Raw genomic sequence first — 11,457 nt, forward strand, 5'->3', positions numbered from 1 at the left:
TTTGCTTAGCGTACCTCTGGCAGCCATTGCATTTCCTTACCAAATCCTCAGCGTTATCCAAGGCTGTGGGCCAGTAAAACCCATGCCGGAACACCTTTGCTACCAACGCCCTTGAAGAAGCGTGGTGCCCGCATTCTCCTCGATGAATCTCCTCAAGCATTTCTCTTCCTTCTTCCGGCTCCACACATCTTTGGAGGACACCGGTAACACTTCTCTTGTATACCTCGCCATTGATGATGGTGTAAGCTTTGGACCTTCTCTGTATCCTTCTTGATTCATTTTCGTCAACCGGCAAGGTGCCGTTGATCAGGAATTCCTTAATAGGTTCGACCCAAGATGGTGCTTCTCTAATCACAAATACCGGCATGTCTATGTCCATGCTGTCCACAAGCATTGCCTCTTCCGGCATGGGCGTCGCAGTCCCCGAGTTTACCAGAGTAGTCCCCGTGTTTGCCGGAGTAGTCCCCGAGTTTCCTTCGTCAACCTCCATTGGCACCACATGCGATTCCGGTACAAAAATTGATTCCGACTCCGGACTTGGCTTGATTGATGGAACTCTCAAGTGTGCCAGAGCTATTCCGGGAGGAATTTCTTGCCTGGACGAACCCAACTTGGATAAGGTATCCGCGGCCTCATTTTCTGCGCGCGGCACATGGTGAAACTCACACCCTTCGAAGAAGCCGGCAATCTTTTGCACATGGAACCGGTATGAGGCCATGTTGGCATCTTTTGCGTCCCAATCTCCGGAACACTGTTGCACCACAAGATCTGAATCACCATAGCAAATGATCCTGAGTGCCCCGATTTCTTTTGCGACCTTAAGCCCATGTATTAGAGCTTCGTACTCAGCGACGTTGTTTGATGCCCTGAAGTGCACTTGTAAAACATACCGGAGATGATCTCCTTTTGGTGAGGTGAGTACTACACCGGCACCTAGGCCCTCCTTGAGCTTGGATCCGTCAAAATGCATCTTCCAGTACTCTATTTTGTGCTCTGGCGGCTTGTATTGTATCTCCGCCCAATCGACCAAGAAATCAGCTAAAGCTTGCGATTTTATGGCATCTCTTCTTTCATACACCGGTACATACGGCGATAGCTGAATTGCCCATTTTGCAATCCGGCCGCTGGCATCCTTGTTGCCCATGATATCGGAGATGGGTGCCTCACTAACCACCTTCATGGGGTGCTCCTCAAAGTAATGCTTGAGCTTGGTGGCGGCCATAAACACGCCATAAGTCATTTTTGGAAGTGTGGGTAGTTTTGTTTTGATGAGGAGAGCACCTCGCTCGGGTAGTATACCGGCCTGCGGGCCGGTTTTTCCTTCCTCTTCTCTTTCCACCACTACCACCACACTAACCACCCGGTTTGTTGCCGCTATATAAAGCAACATAGGTTCTCTTTCCAAGGGTGAGGCCAAAATTGGGGCCGTTACGAGCATGTTTTTCAATTCTTTAAACGCTGCGTCTGCCTGTGTGGTCCAGACGAAAGTATCCGATTTTCTCATCAAGGCATATAGTGGCAAGGCCTTTTCTCCTAGCACAGCTTATGAACCGGCTCAGCGATGCCAAGCTTCCGGTAAACTTTTGCACATCTTTCGGTTCTCGTGGGATAGTCATTCTTTCTATCGCCCTGATTTTACCGGATTAACTTCAATGCCCCGGCTTGACACAAGGAAACCAAGCAGCTTGCCAGACGGGGACACCAAAGGTGCACTTTGCAGGATTTAGTTTCATCCGGAACACTTTGAGGTTATCAAATGTTTGCTGGATGTCATCGATTAAGGTATCTTTTACTTTAGTTTTTATCACAATATCATCCACATAAACTTGCACATTTTTTCCGATTTGATCAAACAAGCATTTTTGCATACAGCGCTGGTACGTTGCACCAGCATTGCGCAAACCAAAAGGCATAGTAACATAGCAATAAGCCCCGTGCGGGGTAATGAACGCAATTTTTATTTGATCTTCTTTTTTCAGGGGGATTTGGTGGAAACCGGAATAGGCATCCAGGAACGACAACAGCTCACATCCAGCAGTAGAATCAATCACTTGATCGATTCGGGGCAAAGGGAAAGGGTCTCTTGGGCAAGCTTTGTTGAGGTTGGTGTAGTCGATGCACATGCGCCACATTTTTGCGAGTTTTGCCTCCAGGTTCTCATCTTTTTTCTTTTCGACCAACACCGGATTGGCCAGCCACTCTGTGTGCGTGACCTCCACGATGAAACCGGCAACCAGCAGTTTTGTTACCTCTTCTCCAATGATCTTTCTCCTATCTTCAGCGAACCGGCGCAAAGGTTGACGCACCGGCTTAGCATCTTTTCGACGTTTAGAGAGTGCTCAGCCAGCTCCCTCGGAACACCCACCAAGTCATCGATGAGACCAGGCAAAGATATTCCGATTCTCACGGAGGAAGATGACGAGCGCGCTTTCCTATGCTTGACTGAGGCCGGCACCGATACGAACGGTGCGGTCTGGGTAAGTCGGATCCAGCACAATGTCCTTTGTCTTGTTTGTCGGCTTGAATGTTGGTGAGTCCAAGCTTCCACTCATTGCCGCTAGGCTCAACTTTGAGGACTGAGCCAGCGCAACAGCAGTTTGCATTCTTTTCTTTTCTTCCGCTATCACCAGCGATTCTGCCAGGTTTGACCCGGCGGAAGCAGTTTCTATTGAGACTTTATAATTCCCCACCACAGTTAGTGGTCCACGAGGTGCCGGCATCTTCATCTTGAGATAGGCCGTGTGAGTTGATGCCATGAAAGCTGCCAAAGCCGGTCTCCCCAACAAGGCGTGGTAGGGACTATCTAAGTCCACCACCTCAAACTCAAGGTTCTCAACACGACAATTGTCACGTCCTCCAAACGACACATCCACCCGAACTTTTCCTATTGGGGCGCAAGACAAGCCGGGAACAATCCCATGGAAAGTCGTGTGAGTTGGCTGCAGCATGTTCTCTGTTATGCCCAGCGTACGCATGGTGTGCTTGTACATGATGTTTATGCTGCTACCGTTGTCTATCAGCACCTTGCTGAATTTTACTCGAGTTTCCGGCCCCTTCATGATTGGGTCCACAACCAAGGCATATCCACCCGGATTCGGCATGATTTTGGGGTGATCCTTGAACGACGAGGTGATTTCCTGATCTGACCATAGCATGTACTTTCGAACTGCCGGCATCACGGCGTTCACTTCCATGGAACGGCGGTGCACACTTTGCCTGTCCATAGGCTCGGTGACAAAGACAACACAGCACAGATGTGGGTCCTCGTAAACATTCCGGCCTAAAGGTGCCGGTGGAGGTGGTCGATCATTGTTTTGCTCCACCCGGTTAACCTGCTGGTACTGTTGCCTGTTTGGCTGAGGCTGCACCGGCAAGGCGTTTGCCCTAGTAAGTGGTGGTGGAGGCGGTAATTGCTGTTGTTGCTGCATGGGGCCCCCTGGCGCCTGCACATCTTTCACCGCTCCCTTCTGCATCAAGAACTTGGTCCAAGAACAATCCTTCGTCAAGTGGTTCGACGGGTGCTCCGGATTCGGCGTGTGCCACCGGCATGGTTGATCCATGGCAGCTTCCATGGTGTATTTCACGGGCTCCTGCCAGTTCTTTTTCTGGCCCCAGGGTTTCTTTTCTACCCACTGCTTCTTAGGACCCGCCCATGGCTGCGATCCGGTTTTCTGTCTCTGACTGCCGCTGGCGTCATAATTTTCCTGCACGGCAGCAACTTGCTGTGATGCATATCTTCGATCCGGGAAATCTTCCCTTCTTTTGTTGTTCCGGTTATCCCGGTATTGCTGCTGATGCGGATTCGACTGCTCCGGCTCAGCTTGTACTGCCGGTTGCATTGGGTCTCCCAATGCATAGCTATCTGCTACACGTATCATTTCCGCCAAGGTCGTGGGCATGCTTCTCTGCAGCCTTTGCCATAGGGGTGATCCTCTCCGGCATCCTTGACTGAACCAAGCAATGGCTTGTGCCTCAATCACTCCTTCACACGTGTTTCTCATTGAGTTCCACCGGGTGAGATAATCCCGGTCTGGTTCTCCTGCACGCTGTTGGCACAGCGCAAGTTGTTGGGGCCGGTTTGGCCTCTTGTAAGTACTGCTGAAGTTGTTCACAAATGCTTCCTCAAAGTCCAACCATCCGTTAATACTTCCTGCCGGCAAGTTGTTTAGCCAAATCCTCGCAGGACCCACGAGGTAGGACGGTATGATTCTTACCGCCCAACGCCGGTTTACTCCACCACCAGCCACATAAACAGGCTGTGACATAATCGCCGGCCGGTCTTCCGGCTTGGTCGTGCCATCATACGTTCTTGTGTCCCGGTGCAAGCTGGAAGTTGCGTACCGGTGGTTCTTCTCTCATGATCCGTGGGCCAAAACACCTTGGGCCGGGAGGTCCCTCACATTCAACTATCGCGAGATAGATGTACTATGTCCAGCCTGTGCCTCGCATCCCGGTCTGGCAAACATCTTTCCCCCAGGCGTTCCCCCAAAGGGTTCCGGTGGACTCTTGTTCGTTCCACCTCGGAATCTGATTCATCGTATTCTTCCGGTTCCGTGGCTCTTGCCTGCCGGTACCCTGGTGGTGGCATTTCTTCATCCACGTACGCCACTCTCGCGGCTCGATAATTTTGCCCGGTTTCGTATCTACCGGCATGATTGTTTCCGGCATAGCCTCCCTTGGCGTAGCCCCGATCTGCCCCTTGGCTTGTTCTACCGGTATCATGCTGCCCGACCTTTTGCTTTCCGGCAAGAACTGGATCATACACAGTCATCTGCCGTGCATTCTTCTCTTTTTCCCTTCTTTTGTCCGGATGAGGGGACGATGCCTGCCCCTGGGACTTGCTTCCGGCATTCTTTGTTGAACGCGCGGATTTTGAGGCCCTTGCCTCGTTCAGACTTAGCTAGCTGCTCAGCATTTTGCTGCTCAATGGTTTTCAACAACTCTTTTACACGTTCTTGCTGTTTTGCCAACTCGTCACCGGAAAGAGATTCACATAACTCTACTGCAGCTTTAGCGGCTTTTATGGTTTTATCCGGACTACTGTACTTAGGCTTTTCTACGATGCTTACAGATACAGATGCACTCTTGCCGGCAAGAACTTCTTTGCGCAAATCCTGATCTAGATTGCGAGCCTTAAGCCGGTTTTCCGGCATCCTAGCAGCATGAGCACTAACTGAAGCAAAGCCATGGGCAGCGTTGTACTCACGTAGGGTTAGGTTCAGCTCGCGCTGAGCCCGGATGATGTCGGCGCCACCGGTAAGCAGGGCCTTGCGCGTGGCCTCCAGCTCCTCTTGTGCCTTTGCCGGGTCGATGTTCTGCGTGATGGGCGTGGCCAGCGTGTTCATCGCCGCTTGGAGAGGTGTTGCCGGTGGTGCTGATGACGCTCCTGCGACGCCGGCGTCACGTTCCAGCGGTGGTTTTGCTGCGTGGGTCGATGCCGCACGTTCATCTCCTTGCTCCACAGCTCCCTTGCCGGTGTTGACCGCACCAGCCATCATGACCTCCACGCTGCCGGCGGCGCGGCCAGCACATAGCCATCTTGGCGGATCCGGCGCCACCAGCACCGGCGAGAGGCGGCGCGCACGGGGACGGTGCCGAAATAGACGCGGATGCTTGCCGAACTCGATGGTGCGGCCGTTCGCGGGAACTTGCCGCCGTTGGCGAAGCAGCCAGCGTTATCGTTGATGAAGTCCATGTTGTAGATGCGTTGCACGAGCGCGGACATCGTGCGCTCGCCGTTGATGTCGAGGATGCCCGCCCGAATATGAACTCCGGCAAGCGCCACTTCATGCCCCACGGTGGGCGCCAAGCGTCGTCGTGGTGAACGGACGGATGCCATAGGATGGCTTATCTTGGGGCCGAATGGACGCTAGAGGATTCGGGGGAGGGTTTGTGACTAGATGGACGAACTTCGGATGCTTTCCTCGGGAACTTGGCCAAGGCCGGAGGTAGAAGAAGAAAGACACAAGGATGAACTCGCTCTAGATCACCATGTTCATTGATCTTCACGGGTTACGGGTTTTTCTCTCCTCCCTGGATCGCGCGTACGAAAGAGGTTGCCCCCTCTCCTTATATAGGGGAGAGGGTGGCTTACAGAACAAGAAACCCTAATGGGATCTTTGACTAGACAAACTACTTTACAAAGATACTTTATAAAGCTACTTTAATCTCGAGATGACGCCGGGGTCATCTTTAAACATGGAGGATGACGTCCTCCGGCTTCTTTGACCGTCATCCTCTTCTTTGTCTTCAAGCCTTCGTTTAAAGCTACTTTGCTTAGCTCATCGTTGTCCTTTAGCTCTGACGGAATCTTTGACCGGTCAGCCGACATGCCCTTCCTTCCGGTGCGCCGGTATCTTTCCTTCTCGGTTCCGGTATACCCCTCTTGGGGATACCGGCTTAGCCTTACTTAACCAAACTCTATCTTCTTATTCCGGTATAAACATTAAACCGGTATCTTGAAGGGTGAGACCATCCGGTATGGCATACCTTTGGCATACCGGGGGTCATCCCCCCAACACCTGCTGACCGTCATCCTCGTAGTGTTGCTCCTCTTCATAGTCTGGCATTGGAATAGCCAGGGACACAGCCATGAGTACTTTAAGTACTCGCAAACTAATACTAATGTAAGTATTTACCAATTTTAATGGTTTGCTAAGCTCTAGGTTTATTTGCGTAAAGCCAGGTTTAGTTCATAAACATTTAGTAAAGATGTTTGAATTACTAGACTAACTCAGGTGGGAACATAAATGTCATTCCCACAACATTAGTTGTGTTTTCAAAGTTCAAGTCACCATTCCCAATTCACCATTCCTTTTTAAGACAAACCCTGACAACGGAACAATATGGCCTTTCCAATCGTCCGTAACCGTCGACACGGCTATTCGAATAGGTTTAACACTCTGCAGAGGTTGTACTCTTGTGCCACAACTTTTGATTACATCCGTCGGGAATATCCCGAATCATCGTAACTCAGTACGCGGATCATCAACCATAACCTTTCACTTAAATAACCTAGTATAGGCACCTCTCCCCATGAGCTTGGCCTCCCGGTGAAAACCAACTGTCAACCCGGGAACTGCACAGGGCTTGGGTCGTACATTCACCTAATATTCACATCATATAACTTGTAACGGAGGCAGCCTCGGCATAACCCCTATGATGCTTGTTTAGAGGGAACTGATACGTCTCCAACGTATCGATAATTTCTTATGTTCCATGCTACTTTATTGATGATACCTACATGTTTTATGCACATTATATGTCATATTCGTGCATTTTCTGGAACTAACCTATTAACAAGATGCCGAAGTGCCGGTTCTCGTTTTACTGCTGTTTTTGGTTTCGAAATCCTAGTAACGAAATATTCTCGGAATTGGACGAAATCAACGCCCGGGTTCCTATTTTGCCCGGAAGCATCCGGAACACCCGAGAGCCACCGGAGGAGGGCCCTGTGGGCCCGGATGATAGGGTGGCGCGGCCCGGGCCCTGGCCGCGCCGGCCTATGGTGTGGTGGCCCCGGGCCCCCTCCGAGGCTCCCCTTTCGCCTATTTAAAGGTCCGACACTGAAAACCCTTACGGAGGAAGCCACGGTACGCGAAACCTTCCGGAGCCGCCGCCATCGTGAAGCCAAGATGCGGGGGACGGGAGTCTCGTTCCGGCACCTGCCGGAGCGGGGAAGTGCCCCGGAAGGCTTCTCCATCGACACCGCTGCCATCTCCACCGCCATCTTCATCACCGCTGCTGCTCCCATGAGGAGGGAGTAGTTCTCCATCGAGGCTCGGGGCTGTACCGGTAGCTATGTGGTTAATCTCTCTCCTATGTACTTCAATACAATGATCTCATGAGCTGCCTTACATGATTGAGATTCATATGAGTTTTGTATCACTATTCATCTATGTGCTACTCTAGTGATGTTATTAAAGTACTTTATTCCTCCTCCACGTGTGTAAAGGTGATAGTGTGTGCACCGTGTGAGTACTTGGCGTAGGCTATGATTGTGATCTCTTGTAGATTATGAAGTTAACTATTGCTATGATGGTATTGATGTGATTTATTCCTCCTACATAAGCGTGAAGGTGTCAGTGTGCATGCTATGTTAGTTCTTGGTGTAATTGTGTTGATCTATCTTGCACTCTAAGGTTACTTAAACATGAATATCGAATACTTGTGGAGCTTGTTAACTCCGGCATTGAGGGTTCGTGTAATCCTACACGGTTAGTGGTGTCCATCATCCAACAAAAGAGTGTAGAGTATGCATTTATCTATTACGTTATGTGATCAATGTTGAGAGTGTCCACTAGTGAAAGTCTAATCCCTAGGCCTTGTTCCTAAATACTGCTATCATTGCTTGTTACTTGTTTTCTTGCGTTACTACTTGCTGCGTTACTACTGCATGTTTACTTCCCGCAATATTACTACCATCAAGCGCACGCCCGACGAGCTATTTTACGGCGCCGTACTATCGCTCATATTTATTCATACCACTTGTATTTCACTATCTCTTCGCCGAACTAGTGCACCTATTAGGTGTGTTGGGGACACAAGAGACTTCTTGCTTTGTGGTTGCGGGGTTGCATGAGAGGGATATCTTTGACCTCTTCCTCCCTGAGTTCGATAAACCTTGGGTAATCCACTTAAGGGAAACTTGCTGCTTGTTCTACAAACCTCTGCTCTTGGAGGCCCAACACTGTCTACAAGAATAGAAGCACCCGTAGACATCAAGCACTTTTACGGCGCCGTTGCCGGGGAGGAAAGGTAAAAGGCACTCATACTTCGGTTCCAGGTAACAGTACTTTTCCGGCGCCATTGTGTGTGTGCTCGAAGCTATTTCCTTTAGACTCTGCAATTACGACATTTGGTTTCTTGTTTACACTAGTTAGGCATAATGGACAACAATGACCTTTTTATTCTATTTCCTGATTTAAGACATGGATGGTTTGATGCGAAAATTAAAAAACCCATGGAACATATTAATATGAATGCTTTGAACACTATTGTTGCTAATGCTATGGAAAATTCTAAGCTTGGGGAAGCTGGTTTGGATGAGCATGATATTTTTAGTCCCCCAAGCATTGAGGAGAAAATTTACTTTGATGATACTTTGCCTCCCATTTATGATGATTATAATGATAGTAGTCTTTTGTTACCACCTGTTATGGAGGATAAATTTGATTATGATTACAATATACCTCCTATATTTGATAGCTACTTTGTTGAATTTGCTCCCACTACAATTAATAAGAATGACTATGCTTATGTTGGGAGTAGTAATTATTTTATGCATGAGACTCATGATAAGAATGCTTTATGTGATAGTTATATTGTTGAGTTTGCTCATGTTGCTGCTGAAAGTTATTATGAGAGAGGAAAATATGGTTGTAAAAAATTTCATGTTACTAAAACACCTCTCTATGTGCTGAAATTTTTGAAGCTACACTTGTTTTATCTTCCTATGCTTGTTACTTTGCTCTTCATGAACTTGTTTATTTACAAGATTCCTATGCATAGGAAGCATGTTAGACTTAAATGTGTTTTGAATTTGCCTCTTGATGCTCTCTTTTGCTTCAACTCTTATTTCTTACGAGTGCATCATTAAAGCTGCTTGAGCCCATCTTAATGGCTATAAAGAAAGAACTTCTTGGGAGATAACCCATGTGTTTATTTTACTACAGCAATTTTTGTTTTGTTGAGTCTTGGAAGTTGTTTACTACTGTAGCAACCTCTCCTTATCATGTTTTTGTGCCAAGTAAAGTTTCTATGTTAAAGTTGATGTTATATTTGGGATCGCTGCGCAGAAACAGCATTGCTGTACTGTCACGAATCTGGGCACAAGTCTCTGTAGAAAATTCTAAAAAATCTGCCAATTTACGAGCATGATCCTCAGATATGTACGCAACTTTCATTAGTTTTGAGTTTTTCCGTTTGAGCAAGTCTGGTGCCATTTTAAAATTCGTCTTTACGGACTGTTCGTTTTTGACAGATTCTGCCTTTTATTTCGCATTGCCGCTTTTGTTAAGTTGAATGAGTTTCTTTGTTCCATTAACTTTCAGAAGTTTTGTGCAATGTCCAGAAGTGTTAAGAATGATTGTGTCACCTCTGAACATGTGAATTTTTGATTATGCACTAACTCTCTAATGAGTTTGCTTGAAGTTTGGTGTGAAGGAAGTTTTCAAGGGTCAAGAGAGGAGTATGATATACTATGATCAAGAGGAGTGAAAGCTCTAAGCTTGGGGATGCCCCGGTGGTTCATCCCTGCATATTTTAAGAAGACTCAAGCATCTAAGCTTGGGTATGCCCAAGGCATCCCCTTCTTCATGGACAAAGTATCAGGTTCCTTCTCTTGAAACTATATTTTTATTCGATCACATCTTATGTACTTTACTTGGAGCGTCTGTGTGCTTTTATTTTTGTTTTGTTATCTTAGTTCTCTGAATAAGTTCATCCTTGTGTGGGAGAGAGACACGCTCCGCTGGTTCGTATGAACACATGTGTTCTTAGCTCATAATATTCATGGCGAAGTTTCCTCTTCGTTAAATTGTTATATGGTTGGAATTGAAAAATGCTACATGTAGTAATTAGTAAAATGTCTTGGATAATGTGATACTTGGCAATTGTTGTGCTCATGTTTAAGCTCTTGCATCATATACTTTGCACCTATTAATGAAGAAATACATAGAGCTTGCTAAAATTTGGTTTGCATAATTGGTCTCTCTAAGGTCTAGATAATTTCTAGTATTGAGTTTTGAACAACAAGGAAGACGGTGTAGAGTCTTATAATGTTTACAATATGTCTTTTATGTGAGTTTTGCTGCACCGGTTCATCCTTGTGTTTGCTTCAAATAACCTTGCTAGCCTAAACCTTGTATCGAGAGGGAATACTTCTCATGCATCCAAAATCCTTGAGCCAACCACTATGCCATTTGTGTCCAGCATACCTACCTACTACATGGTATTTCTCCGCCATTCCAAAGTAAATTGCTTGAGTGCTACCTTTAAACAATTCAAAATTTATCACCTCTTATTTGTGTCAATGTTTTATAGCTCATGAGGAAGTATGTGGTGTTTTATCTTTCGATCTTGTCATTTACTTTTGACAGACTTTCACAATGGACTAGCGGCACATCTGCTTATCCAATAATTTTGCAAAAAGAGCTGGCAATGGGGTTCCCAGCCCCAATTAATTAACTTTCATTAATAATTCTCTTCACATGTTTTGCTCTGATTCATCAATAAGCAACTTAATTTTGCAAATAGACACTCCTCCATGGTATGTGAATGTTGGAAGGCACCCGAGGATTCGGTTAGCCATGGCTTGTGTAAGCAAAAGGTTGGGAGGAGTGTCATCCATAAATAAAGAAAAACTAAACTAAAGTACATGTGTAAACAAAAGAGAAGAGGGATGATCTACCTTGTTGGTAGAGATAACGTCCTTCATGGGAGCCGCTCTTGAAAGTC

The sequence above is a fragment of the Lolium rigidum genome, chromosome 7 (genome assembly GCF_022539505.1).
Source record: "Lolium rigidum isolate FL_2022 chromosome 7, APGP_CSIRO_Lrig_0.1, whole genome shotgun sequence".
Taxonomy (NCBI): domain Eukaryota; kingdom Viridiplantae; phylum Streptophyta; class Magnoliopsida; order Poales; family Poaceae; genus Lolium; species Lolium rigidum.